Source organism: Hemibagrus wyckioides, linkage group LG04, assembly GCF_019097595.1.
Source record: "Hemibagrus wyckioides isolate EC202008001 linkage group LG04, SWU_Hwy_1.0, whole genome shotgun sequence".
In the NCBI taxonomy this organism is placed as follows: Eukaryota; Metazoa; Chordata; class Actinopteri; order Siluriformes; family Bagridae; genus Hemibagrus; species Hemibagrus wyckioides.
In genome coordinates, this window is record NC_080713.1 from 9,709,594 (window position 1) to 9,722,474 (window position 12,881).

The following is a 12,881-nucleotide window of genomic DNA, read 5'->3' on the forward strand; positions in this document are numbered from 1 at the left end:
CGCTATGCTTAAACGTTGAAAAAAAAAAACGAACTAGTGTGTGCGCTCTCCTTAAATGTCCGTACAGAAACCAGGAAATGAAGTCTGTGAAAAATGCATTTAAAAATGAATATAAAATAAACTACAATACTTATCAGCATGAAACGTAATAGCACACTTAAGCAACATGAGCAACATTTTAGCGTTGGAAGCATGTTTCTAGCTATTACTGTTTAGGACTAGTAGCGAGTCCAGGAACCAGATTAATAATAATAATAATAATAATAATAATAATAATAATAATAATAATAATAATAAATAGTGATGCAATCACACTAATAATAATTATTAACCCTGCTCACGTTTTATATTTTAAGTAGTTTTAACAGAATTTATTAATATGCAAATAAATCTTAACATACTCTAAATGTTTTAATTAGTGTCAATATTAAAAGTCTTTTGAGAAGACACGGAAGAAAAAAAGAATGAACATGTGGAGATTTTAAGTAACATAAAAAATAGTATAATCTATAATTTAATCTCTTTATTCTCAAATAGTTTTTTAAAATTAAATATCCATCAGGTTTTGACTCATAAATCATTTAACTTATAAATGTAACCTATCAGGAAATAGGATATTATTACTCTGAATCAGTGAAATCGGCTTTTTGAAATAAAGTAAACTTGAAAAGATACATTACATAACCAAACATTTGAGGACATTTGACTATCATGCTCATATGTGTTCACTAAACATCTCATTTCAGATTCCAGTTGTTTTCCCTGGCCAGCTCTAATTATTCTTCCATTGTGGGGCTCAAAGACTACGGATATGTGGCCATTCCTAGGGTTGAAGAGACACTTGTGAGCTATCTCTCCCCTACATCACCCATATGGAGGAAGCCTGTGCCTCATTTTAAACCATGTAGAGCCACCTCCCCCCTTGTGGGGAAGGCATACATGGCAGTAGGCCAAGCTGGTGTGGCCCTGTACACCATGGTAGTCTTTCAGGCCTAGCAGGCTGACCTGCAAAAAGAACTTGACTATGGGGTTGAACCCCGAGGCAATCTCTTGTGGTCCGCCATAAGGTGGTGTGATCAGTGCCATAAAGATCCACTGCCCAGTCAGTAATGTGCTACAGTTTCTACAGTCTCACCTTTCTCTACTGGCTGCTGGATGGAGTTAGCCTCTGAGAAGTTTCTGACCCTAAGGATAGCTTTGATCTTAGCCTTGGCCTCTATCAGTTGCCCCTGCCTGCTTAGAATTTGCCCCAGGAATGTCCAAAACTATCCTGCAGCCCAGGGTGGGATACATCCCCAAGGCAACCATCTGGTCATCATGCAGGCCTTCTCCAAGATGGCGGTGTGGCAGGAGCATGCAGCAGCCACTCCAGATCCAAAATGGTGCTTTCCGTGTGATTTGCCTGACTTTTCAAAGTGCATGGACACCAGAGGCAGTGGGACCACAGGAATTCACTACTGTGAATGCTCTGTTATATTAATTCCAGCATACAGACCACTGATCAGATGCTCTTAACTGGTTCTGAAAAAGGTGAATACCTGGCCAGCAGCAGCCACCTCTACACTTCAGGACTGTTTGGAATGCACTGACTGACAGATGTTGTGCGCTGCTGAAGTCTAGAGACTCCACCTTTAGGAGACAAGACAGCAAGATCAGCAAGGGCCAAACTGTCCCGAGCCAACAGAGAGGCAAAACACACACACCTGATGAAGAGCTTTGAGAGGCTTGTCATGAGTCACATCAAGACCCAGCTACCACCCTCACTTGACCCCCTGCAGTTTGAGTATCATCCAAACTGCTCTGCGGATGATGCCATTGCCACAAACCTCCATTTGGCCCTCAACTACCTGGACATTCAAGAGCATTCAACACAATCATCCCTCAACACACAATTGAGAAGCTAAGCCTGCTGGGCCTGAACACCTCCCTCTACAACTGGATCCTGGACTTCCTGAATTGAAGACCTCAGTCAGTCCAGATTGGGAAAGCACCACCACATCTCCAGCACCACCACACTGAGCATTGAGGCCCTTCTGGGCTGTGTGCTCAACCCACTTCTGTTCAATCTGCTGACTCATGACTGTGTAAAAATGCACAGCTCAAACCACATTATCAAGCTTGCCGATGACACAAACATGGTGGGTCTCATCAGCAGGAATGATGTGTCAGCATACAGAGAGGAGGTGCAACAGCTAATAGCCTAGTGTAGAGCCAACAACCTGCCTCTGAACACTAACAAAACTAAACAGATGGTTGTTGACTTCAGGAGAGCACAGAGCAACCATTTTCCACTGAAGATCGACAGATCCTCTGTGGAGATCGTTAGGAGCACCAAATTCCTTAGTGTTCATCTGGTGGACAATTTCATCTGGTCACTTAACACCAGCTCCATCAGTAAGAAAGCCCAGCAGTGTCTCTACTTTCTACAAAGACTGAGGAAAGTCCATCTCTCTTCCCCCATCCTGACCATGTTCTACAGAGGGACCATTGAGAGCATCCTAAACACCTGCATGACTGGTTTGGGAATTGCAAGACTCTTCAATGGATAGTGAGGACAGCTGAGAAAATCACTGGTCTCTCACTCCCCTCTATCACAGACTATACACCACACACTGCATCTGCAAAGCCAACAGCATTGTGGAATACCCCACACACTCCTCACATTCACTTTTCATCCTCCTGCCACGACAATAAGTTGACCACCCCCTTAGTTCCCCCTCCTTCCAGGAGATAACAGGATCGTAAATCTGGAGCCAGGGAAGGCCTAGGATGACAGGGTTGGACGGAGAGGAGATGATAAAAAATCTTTCAAGATGAAACAGTCCTATCTGCATGTCCATGAGTGGTGTGTGGTGAGTGATCAGGCCCTCCCTGATGGGTTGATCGTTGATAGCGGTGACTTGATAGTGGTGGAGAGCACAGAATGGTAGTGATCCCGAGCTCATGCACCAATCCGCTGTCGATAAGATTCATTGCCGATCCGGAGTCAATCAACGCTGCGACAGAATAACGAGAGTCATTGAGGAGGAAAAGGGCAGGGAGAGAAACTTTAGAAGCTAGTTTCACAAGATCTACCTGGTTAGGCTTCTCCAGACATTTGAAGACTCGGTGACCTGGTTGTCCACAGTAGAATCATAGCTGTAGCCGGGTGCGACATACGCGCTCCCCTTCTGAGACACGAGATCTCCCGAGTTGCATGGGCTCTGTGGTTTCCTCTCAATGGGGTATGGGACATGGCGTGGTGGCTGGAAGTCGATGCTGGCATCGGAGATTATCGAGAGGTATGGCGGTGGAGATATATTGTGACAGTGTGACGTCGCCCCCCTGCCTTCAAATCTACATTGAGACCCTTGCAGAACACTGCCACTAGTGCCATCTCATTCCATCCCGATTGTGCCACCAGCATATGGAACTTAATTGTGAAGTCCGCCACCGTATCGGACCCTTGGCTTAATTTCAGCAACTGTACCAAAATGTCCTTCCCACCTGCTGGGTACTTGAATACCTCCTTGATCAGGTTAGCAAAGTAGTCGGCAGAGGTTTTCACCTGAGTCCCACACCGCTGAAGCCCAGTCGAGTGCTTTTCCCACTGGGTGGTTTAGTTGCCATAGACTTCAGGCTTCTGTGCAAAGAAGTTATCACACTGGCTCAGAAAGCCACAGCAGAGATCAGTGGCACCATCAAACTTCTCAGGCAGTGCGAATTGTGGTAACTCACTGTGAGGGGTTGGTGCAGGTGTCATGGCAGCTGCAGGGGGCCGAGTCTGTAGTTGAGTCTTCATGGCTTGGAGCTCTGCCACTTGATCTTGGTACGTGCGGATCATATGTCCTTGACACACAATCATGGCTTGTAGTTCTTCTGGATTCTCTTCTGGTGAAGTATCCTGTAAGGACACACTCAAAGTGGGTTGATCTGAATCCATTTGCAGAACTGTATTCATAAAACAGCAGGCAATACTCGTAGTAGGTATGGATAAAAAGCAAAAGGGTCAAAATTCTGCAAACAATACACTCTTGAAACCAAAACTAAATTGCAAAACCGAAACTCTATGTCGAATAGGAACAGGCAAGGATCATACACGATCTATCTAGGCAATACTATGGTAACACTCGGTATGCACTCAGAGAGAACAATACTTCGCAGGGAACAAAGGGATGATTACTGTTTAAATACCCAGGCAGCAGAAGTCAGTTCATGATGTCAAAACTCGGGTGATGGTTCCCTCTGGTGTTCTGGATCTGCACATTCTGTTACAGTGAGAGCATGGGATCCTGTCACTGGTGCACCAGGGACTACTAACATCTGTAACAAAGATAATGATTGGCTATTCTGAACAAAACATGACTACATGTAATCACAGTGTATAAGAGTCATGGAAACATATTGCTATCACCATATTATAAATTAATGTAAGTTAATTTTAGCTGTTAAGAGAATAAGAAAATGTCACTGGCTGGAGAACGCTGTTGGTTAGAGGATGGACCAGATATTGTCTGGGTTGGTGAGAAAGACAAAAAGATGCATTGCATGTGTTGTTGATTAGCCAGCTAAAATATTAAGTTCTGTTTGCCAGTTAGTATTCATGCATTTCATTTACTCCACTTGAAAATGATCATTCTTAATTTGGATTGATTCATAATTTTTATTGCAGGTTGTATCTATATTTGCACATTAAACATAAAACTAATAATAATAATAATAATAAATCACACACATCTCAGTCCAGTAAGACTAAAGTTTGTAAGGCTGGCTTACCCCATCCCTCTAAAAATAACCATACATGACCTGTGAGAAAAGCAATCCGATCCCCCAGTCAAGAGAGAGCTGCTCTTAACTACTTCGAGAGGCAGCCGTGATGAGATTTTGGCCGATCGATGCCATGCTGGGTGACTCAAACACTCCAGAGTCTGTATACTGCACTCTAGTGCACTTCTATCTCTTTCTCTTCTTCCTTTCCTGCCAGTAAAGTCCTGTGCTAATATGGCTTGCCCTCATTCTGCTTCAGGGATTTCATAGGGCAAGAGTCAGGAATCTGGGCTTGGACAGAGACAGGTTTCCATCCATCTTTGTCTTTTCCTACATATTTTTTTCAGAAGACAGCTGTCATGATTTAAACAGTGTACTCAGCACAGACAGACTCAGGGAACTAAAATCACTCATTTAACTTTAGTCATAGAAATCTTTGCTAGAGGCAAGAAACCTTTTTTAAACTTTTTTTATGCTATTACCTGCCATCACAAAGGCAAACATTTAAGCGGATTTAATTTTACATTTTTACTCATTTTGAGTCACTTTAGGAAAGGTCACAAATTTGTAGCCTAAAAAAAATATGTATGGTCTCAGTGCCTTTGAATGTCAAATTTAATGTGAACAGTATGTATGGGTTGAAATGATTTTACATGAGCATTTGTGTGACCAGAATTTTTATCTCATAATTGTTAGTTGATCAATTCTGATTATGTGACCTGCATTTGTACACACCACTGTTACTGTTACTGTACTTTTACCAATTATTGCTGTGCATCATGGTGCTTCCATGAAAATGCTGTGTATTGCTCTCACATTTTAGCAAGTTAAACTGTGGTCTGAGAATAGAAAATCTTCATGTCCATCACCTCAGAGCTACTAACCCCTTTTATGTAGTTAAAGTTAGCCAAAGTTTCAAGAGGGTAATGTGTATGTCTGCTTTACGGCTTTTGTATTGTCTTAACAAATTCAGGGGAAAGCTTTTTATATCAATGTCCAATAATTTTAATGTAGCATGTGAAGATGATCACTTTTCCATCACATCATGCATCCTATCAAATTCAAATTCTATTGGTCACATACGAAATCATACACAGTATGACATGTAGTGAAATGCTTTTTACGACTGTCTTACATAAAAAAGAAATAGTAAAAAAGAAAAATTTTAAGTGTGGACATGAAAAATAGGGGATATAGTTAAGAATATATCGGGAAAAGTAGGGAAAATTAAATGGTGGAAATCACAAACGAAAATAACTTGAAAGTTAAGTGTCAGATATGCGTATGAAAATATATGTCTATGTATGTATATATGAATATATATGTATATAATATAAATATATATATGTAGTATCAATATCAATATAGCAGTAAATATTATAAATAATGAAAAATAAAATAAAAATAATAATAATAGTAATATAATATAATGTATACAAATATAAAACTTTATATATATATATATATATATATATATATATATATATATATATATATATATATATATATATATATATATACACACTATATTGCCAAAAGTATTCGCTCACCCATCCAAATAATCAGAATCAGGTGTTCCAATCACTTCCATGGCCACAGGTGTATAAAATCAAGCACCTAGGCATGCAGACTGTTTTTACAAACATTTGTGAAAGAATGGGTCGCTCTCAGGAGCTCAGTGAATTCCAGCGTGGAACTGTGATAGGATGCCACCTGTGCAACAAATCCAGTCGTGGATTTCCTCACTCCTAAATATTCCACAGTCAACTGTCAGCTGTATTATAAGAACGTGGAAGTGTTTGGGAATGACAGCAACTTAGCCACGAAGTGGTAGGCCACGTAAACTGACGGAGCGGGGTCAGCGGATGCTGAGGCGCATAGTGCGAAGAGGTCGCCAACTTTCTGCAGAGTCAATCGCTACAGACCTCCAAACTTCATGTGGCCTTCAGATTAGCTCAAGAACAGTGCGCAGAGAGCTTCATGGAATGGGTTTCCATGGCCGAGCAGCTGCATCCAAGCCATACATCAAGTGCAATGCAAAGCGTCGGATGCAGTGGTGTAAAGCACGCCGCCACTGGACTCTAGAGCAGTGGAGACGCGTTCTCTGGAGTGACGAATCGCGCTTCTCCATCTGGCAATCTGATGGACGAGTCTGGGTTTGGCGGTTGCCAGGAGAACGGTACTTGTCTGACTGCATTGTGCCAAGTGTAAAGTTTGGTGGAGGGGGGATTATGGTGTGGGGTTGTTTTTCAGGAGCTGGGCTTGGCCCCTTAGTTCCAGTGAAAGGAACTCTGAATGCTTCAGCATACCAAGACATTTTGGACAATTCCATGCTCCCAACTTTGTGGGAACAGTTTGGAGCTGGCCCCTTGCTCTTCCAACATGACTGTGCACCAGTGCACAAAGCAAGGTCCATAAAGACATGGATGACAGAGTCTGGTGTGGATGAACTTGACTGGCCTGCACAGAGTCCTGACCTCAACCCGATAGAACACTTTTGGGATGAATTAGAGCGGAGACTGAGAGCCAGGCCTTCTCGTCCAACATCAGTGTGTGACCTCACAAATGCGCTTCTGGAAGAATGGTCAAAAATTCCCATAAACACACTCCTAAACCTTGTGGACAGCCTTCCCAGAAGAGTTGAAGCTGTTATAGCTGCAAAGGGTGGACCAACGTCATATTGAACCCTATGGATTAGGAATGGGATGTTACTTAAGTTCATATGCGAGTCAAGGCAGGTGAGCGAATACTTTTGGCAATATAGTGTATATATAAACAAAAAATATAATACACTAATATAATACAGTACAATATAGTATATATATAGTATATGTGAAAAAAGAACAATATAAATAAATATATATGTGTAGACTCTATAATATAGAGAAGGTACAGTATATGCATATATATAGATAAACTTTGAAATGGTGTAGCAATCACATGATTAGTGTCATGACAACCATTATATAGAAGTCATATACTTAACATGATGAGTAGTTTTCAATGTGCATTTGTAAATTAACGGGCCTGCCATTGCTGGTTACTTTTTTGCACATCTGTGAATGAGAGACTGTGTGATATCAGACCACTTCCTGCTGTCAGTAAATTATCCAAAGTGAGTGAACAGATAGAAATGAATGAAAATGCAGTGTTGGCCATAATGCTAATCTTGCACTGAATGGATGGATTAATGGATGGATGAATGGATGGATGGATGGATGGATATTTTATTAATCTCAAAAGGTAAAACCTGATGGGTAAAACCAGACATTTAAATGGATTAGACAATGATTAGATGTTTAAGATGCAGATTATTTGTGAATGTATGACAAATATTTAAAATTGATGTATAAAATTTACAGTTTTTGAAAAAAATAACACTTTTGATTAGTATTATAATAAAAGTACAATGTTCTTGCAATGCATGATTTCAGTTTTAGTATAGTCATTATCTATCATTTGCTATTTTTATATCATATTGACATGAGGTATGTTGAACGCAAACTTAATTTGCTCTGTATAAAGTATTTCCCTTCTGGCAGACTCATGTTCATCACCTGAGAGCTATCAAATATAATATTAACATTCCTTTATCACACCATATTATATTTAGAATTCCTCCTCTGAGTAGTGAAGAGAGGAGTGCTTAAGTTAATTAGTCAATAAAAACAAACTACATAAGAACAATATGATGTATTTCATCAACTGCTTGATGTATATTTTTCAAAAATTATGAGATCAGTAGGCCAGATTTAAAAATAAACTGTTATTCATCTGTCAGACATTATGATAACATTTCCTTTTACACTTGCATAGAATTCCTCTGCTGATTATATTTCACAGTGGAGCACAAAGCAGAAAACAGCAACATGTGTGTATAAATTAAGTAAAGCTCCCTGTTTTCTCGTTTGTTTCTTTTTCTCACTCTTTTTTTAAAGATCTAATAAAGCACATCCACTAAAAGGTACCTTTCATGCTTAGGGTATCTGTTGGTTGTTCTCAGTTGGCATGTGTAATGAATCGCCGGAGGCGTCAGGTGTAGAATCCATTAGCGGTTTATTGTAGCTATCATAGTCAAAAAACAAACGCGAGTCAAACCCGGAAAAACCACTATAGCGAGGAAAACAAAACCGAAAGCACAAAATGAAGCGAAGAGTCAGGAAGGCAGGCAGGGTCATACACGAATTCAATATCATAGACAAAGCAGGATCAGTAGTAGAAAAACAGGAAAGAATCATTCACAAAAATCGGAAACATTAACGGACGCTCGGTATCTCATGTGGAGACGATACTTCGCGTTAAACCAGGGTGTGTGTGTGGTTTAAATGTCTGTGGGAACCGTAAATAAGTCACATGACTAATTAGTATTCCGGGGAGGGTTCTCTTTGATGTTCAAGTTCGTGTTGGGATGTTAAAGCATGTTGTTTGTTTGTTCCATTATCTGCCTCTAGCCCCCTTCCATTCTGTTTGGTGGTGCATGCTGAGACTTGGTATATAGGCAATATCTACACTGTCAATATCTACAAGTCATAGCCCATAATATTTCCTTCACTGATCCAAATGAAAAACATTTATTACCTCTATTACCACTAACTCAAAATATATTTAAAAACACACACTAATCCATGTGGCTTGCATGTCATCAACTGACAATCAGCAAATTAGAGCCTCTAAGTTACTTAGAGCCTAAGCCACAGCATCCTCCATCCAAAAACGGGCCATTCGTTGTGCTAGAAGCAAGATGTGCACTCAGTTTCAGAATCAGTGTTTGTGAATTTAAGCTGTGGAACCAGTTGAAATGCATTAAAGTATTGGTATAAGTAGTGTATTATGAGACACAGCATTGAAAAATTGAAGCATGGAAATCTAATTTCCCTCACTATCCCCCAGCAATGTTTAGTTTTTTCTTTGTGCACCTGATACCAAGCCTGTTTCTCAAGTTTTTTTTTTCCTGGTTTTGACCTTGCTAAGTTTTTATTCAGGTTTCTTGCCATTACTTTTTAAGTCTATTTGCCAATCTCCTGACCATTACTTGTTTTGAGTTTGATCCTGCCTAATGTTCTGGAATTGTTGAACTGTGTCTCAGTAAAGCTGTGTTTGGACCTGCAATTGCATCAGCATCATTTAGATTACAATTGCAGTTTGATGTGTTTTTTTTGCCATTGTTTATCACCATCTATAATTTTAAAAAGCAGTTACAAAAAATGTAATGTCATGTTTTGTTTTAACTATATAAAAATAGTAGTCGACTCTTGTAAATGATGTTGCAAGTGTTCCTTTCATGACGAGTTTATTTGCATGACATAATTTTCTGTATTGAGTCAGTATAAGTTGGCATTAAAATTAAATTTAATTTAATGCAAATTTTAAAGTAAAAATATTAGACACAAGAGTACCTCATTATGTATTGGAAGTGATGCATTAATGAGTCATCTGTTGGACTGCTCATGATCAGATGCCTCACGAGGCTCTGCTATAGTGACCAAGAAGTGCAAAACAAGATAACAAATCCAAAAACAAAATAACAAATCCAAAAACAAAACTACATATCCAAAACCAAATTAAATCCAAAAACAAGAAGTAGGAAATTCTAACTTTATTTCTTGTACATGTGTGGAGTTCTGTGTTAACTTTAAATCATGTTTTTTGATAATTTTTGAAATTCATTGAACACTACTTTGAGGAAGGACATTCATATGCCATGATTTTGTATATGCTGATAGCATACCATTGCATAAAGATTAGTCTGCGATGTCTAAAAACAGACCTAAAGGTTTTAGGCAATGGTTTTCAACCTGTGGGCCGCATGCGGCCCTTCACAAATTCAAATGCAGCCCACAATGCTGAGCACGTTAAAAAATATATATTTAAAAATAAATAAATAATTAATTAATTCATTCATTCATTCATAACTTATAGTTTTACAATTCATATTTTATTTTTTTAATGTATCACATAATATATTTTTTGTCATATAAAATCATTTTGGTGATCATGTACTGTTTTCAGACATGTGTAGTACTGAAGCAACTATGAACTGATGCAATTACTCAGTTAACGTATACAATTACAAGCGCGCGCTCTGGCAGATTTAAAATATCGATTAACAATTAAAAAAAATTGTTATTAGAGGAGAAAAAAGATGTGAACTGATGGATGTTCAGGCAAGAGGACAACGCCATACCATGCAGCAGTCATCCTCAGTTGCAGAAATGTGGCTAAATATCTCTGGACAAAACCTCAGATTATTAAGTTTAAAAGTGCACATTTTCTGCAATGACATCAAGTCACATTTCCGTGCACGTCTTACAGACTGCAACTCACAGTCGCAACTTCATTGTGCTGTTACTTTTGAGCCGAATTTCACCAAACTGGTATGCTCCCGACAACATCATGCATCCCATTATTGGTAAGTTTGGTGAGTTATACTATATAGTTATATAGCTATTGGTATAGTAAGGTGAGTTATACTCTCTAATTATAATAATAAATCTAACTGTAATCATTTAGATACCTTAATATTTGGTTAGTTTGCATTGGTGATGTCATATGTAAATGATATGCAGCCCATGAGACTTGAAATTGGACACAGTGCAGCCCACTGAAAAAAAGGTTGAGAACCACTGAATTTAGGTATGTTTCGAAACCAAACTATTCCAGATTTAAGGAGCGTTATAAGAGCAGAGCTGCGTTCATATACACAAAATTAACTTTGTACTGCCGCAGGCAGCTGTACTTCTGTATAGCTTGAGTGACAGATGTCTCTTCCAATCAGTAGTAATAATTCAATTCGCAAACTATACCTACCTTTTCTGGTTTGTCTAAATTGTCATTGTGTTTTTGGATTTGTTATTTGGTTTTCTGATTTGTGATTTGGTTTTCGGTTTTCTTATTTTGTTTAATGATTTGTTATTTTGTTTTCTGTTTTGTTATTTTGTTTTCTGATTTGTTATTTTGTTTCCAGATTTGTTATTTTGTTTTCTGATTTGTTATTTTGTTTTTATTTTGTTTTCTGATTTATTATTTTTCCAGATTTGTTTTGTTTTTGTTATTTTGTTTCCAGATTTGTTATTTTGTTTTCTGATTTATTTTGTTTTGATTTGTTATTTTTGTTTTGCACTTCTTGAACATACTCTCTGCTGTGTTGCACTTAAGCTTGTGATTGTTCATGTTTATGGTCAAAGGACTTTAAAGTAGACTTACAGGAGACCTTTGGAGATTCAAAGACCTCTTTTCATGACAAGCAGCCACCAAGGTATTTTGTTTGTAAATGTAAACGAATGTGTCTGTTATATTGCTTATCATTATTTTGTGTTTAGTGTATTTTGTATTGTTTTCATTCACATATAGTTCTCATGGCATGAACCAAACACAAAAAAGGAATAACACCCATGTTAACTAACTAACTTATTTCTGTGTTGTTGTGGAGAGAGATACAATTCTTTTGATAGTACTAGTGTAACAGTATTACTTGCTATATTTTATACTTTTATATATACTTTAGAATGTGCATTTATAAAGATTTTGCATGGTTTAAAAAAAGAGAGAATCAAATACCATTTAGTCAGATAAATACCTTAGGAGACCCACCTAAATTTACAATGGTAGAGAAAACAATGGCATAGATTCAGTTAACAACAGGTAATGCCACATAGTGTATTATTTTAATTTTATAAATTTGCTTCTAATTGTTTAATTAATCCTTTCTATTTATTATGTTTTTAATACTGTTACAAAATGGCAATCAGTGGCCAACCTGTAAGTTTCTTAAACAACAGTGTTCCCTGACTTACAGGTAGTTCCATTAATCTGAGAGCCATGTAACATTGTGCTCATGTTCACACACACACACACACACACACACACACATTGATAAAGAGAGGAAGTGATATGTGGGATATGATAGCTGAGACAAGCAAGTGGCTTGTGTTTAGCCTGAACTCACAGATCTCCTGGACAGATTAGCTGCAGGAAGTGGTACTGTTAAAGTCAGGCTTATACTCAGTGTTTCTGATAATCATCACACCACCACCAGGGGAGGAAAGGCTGGGTTAGACATACATTTGATGGAGAGAAAGCAGGCCATGGTCCCTCTGATATACACTCATCCACTGATAAAGACTATCCGATGAGGA

General features: G+C 38.5%; 1 long non-coding RNA gene across 3 annotated transcripts; it reads right to left on the reverse strand.

Annotated features, from left to right (window-relative positions):
- Window positions 1-455: 455 nt before the first annotated feature.
- LOC131351707 (uncharacterized) lies at window positions 456-9,038 on the reverse strand. 3 transcript variants are annotated; one of them, XR_009204423.1, is made up of 4 exons: window positions 8,715-9,038; window positions 4,174-4,302; window positions 3,076-3,883; window positions 456-2,996 (listed from the first exon to the last, which is right to left on the reverse strand). It is a non-coding gene; the product is annotated as an uncharacterized LOC131351707 (long non-coding RNA). The 3 variants fall into 3 exon arrangements; XR_009204424.1 differs by having other exon boundaries at window positions 3,076-3,622; window positions 3,718-4,302; XR_009204422.1 differs by having other exon boundaries at window positions 3,076-4,302.
- Between the last annotated feature and the right edge of the window lie 3,843 nt (window positions 9,039-12,881).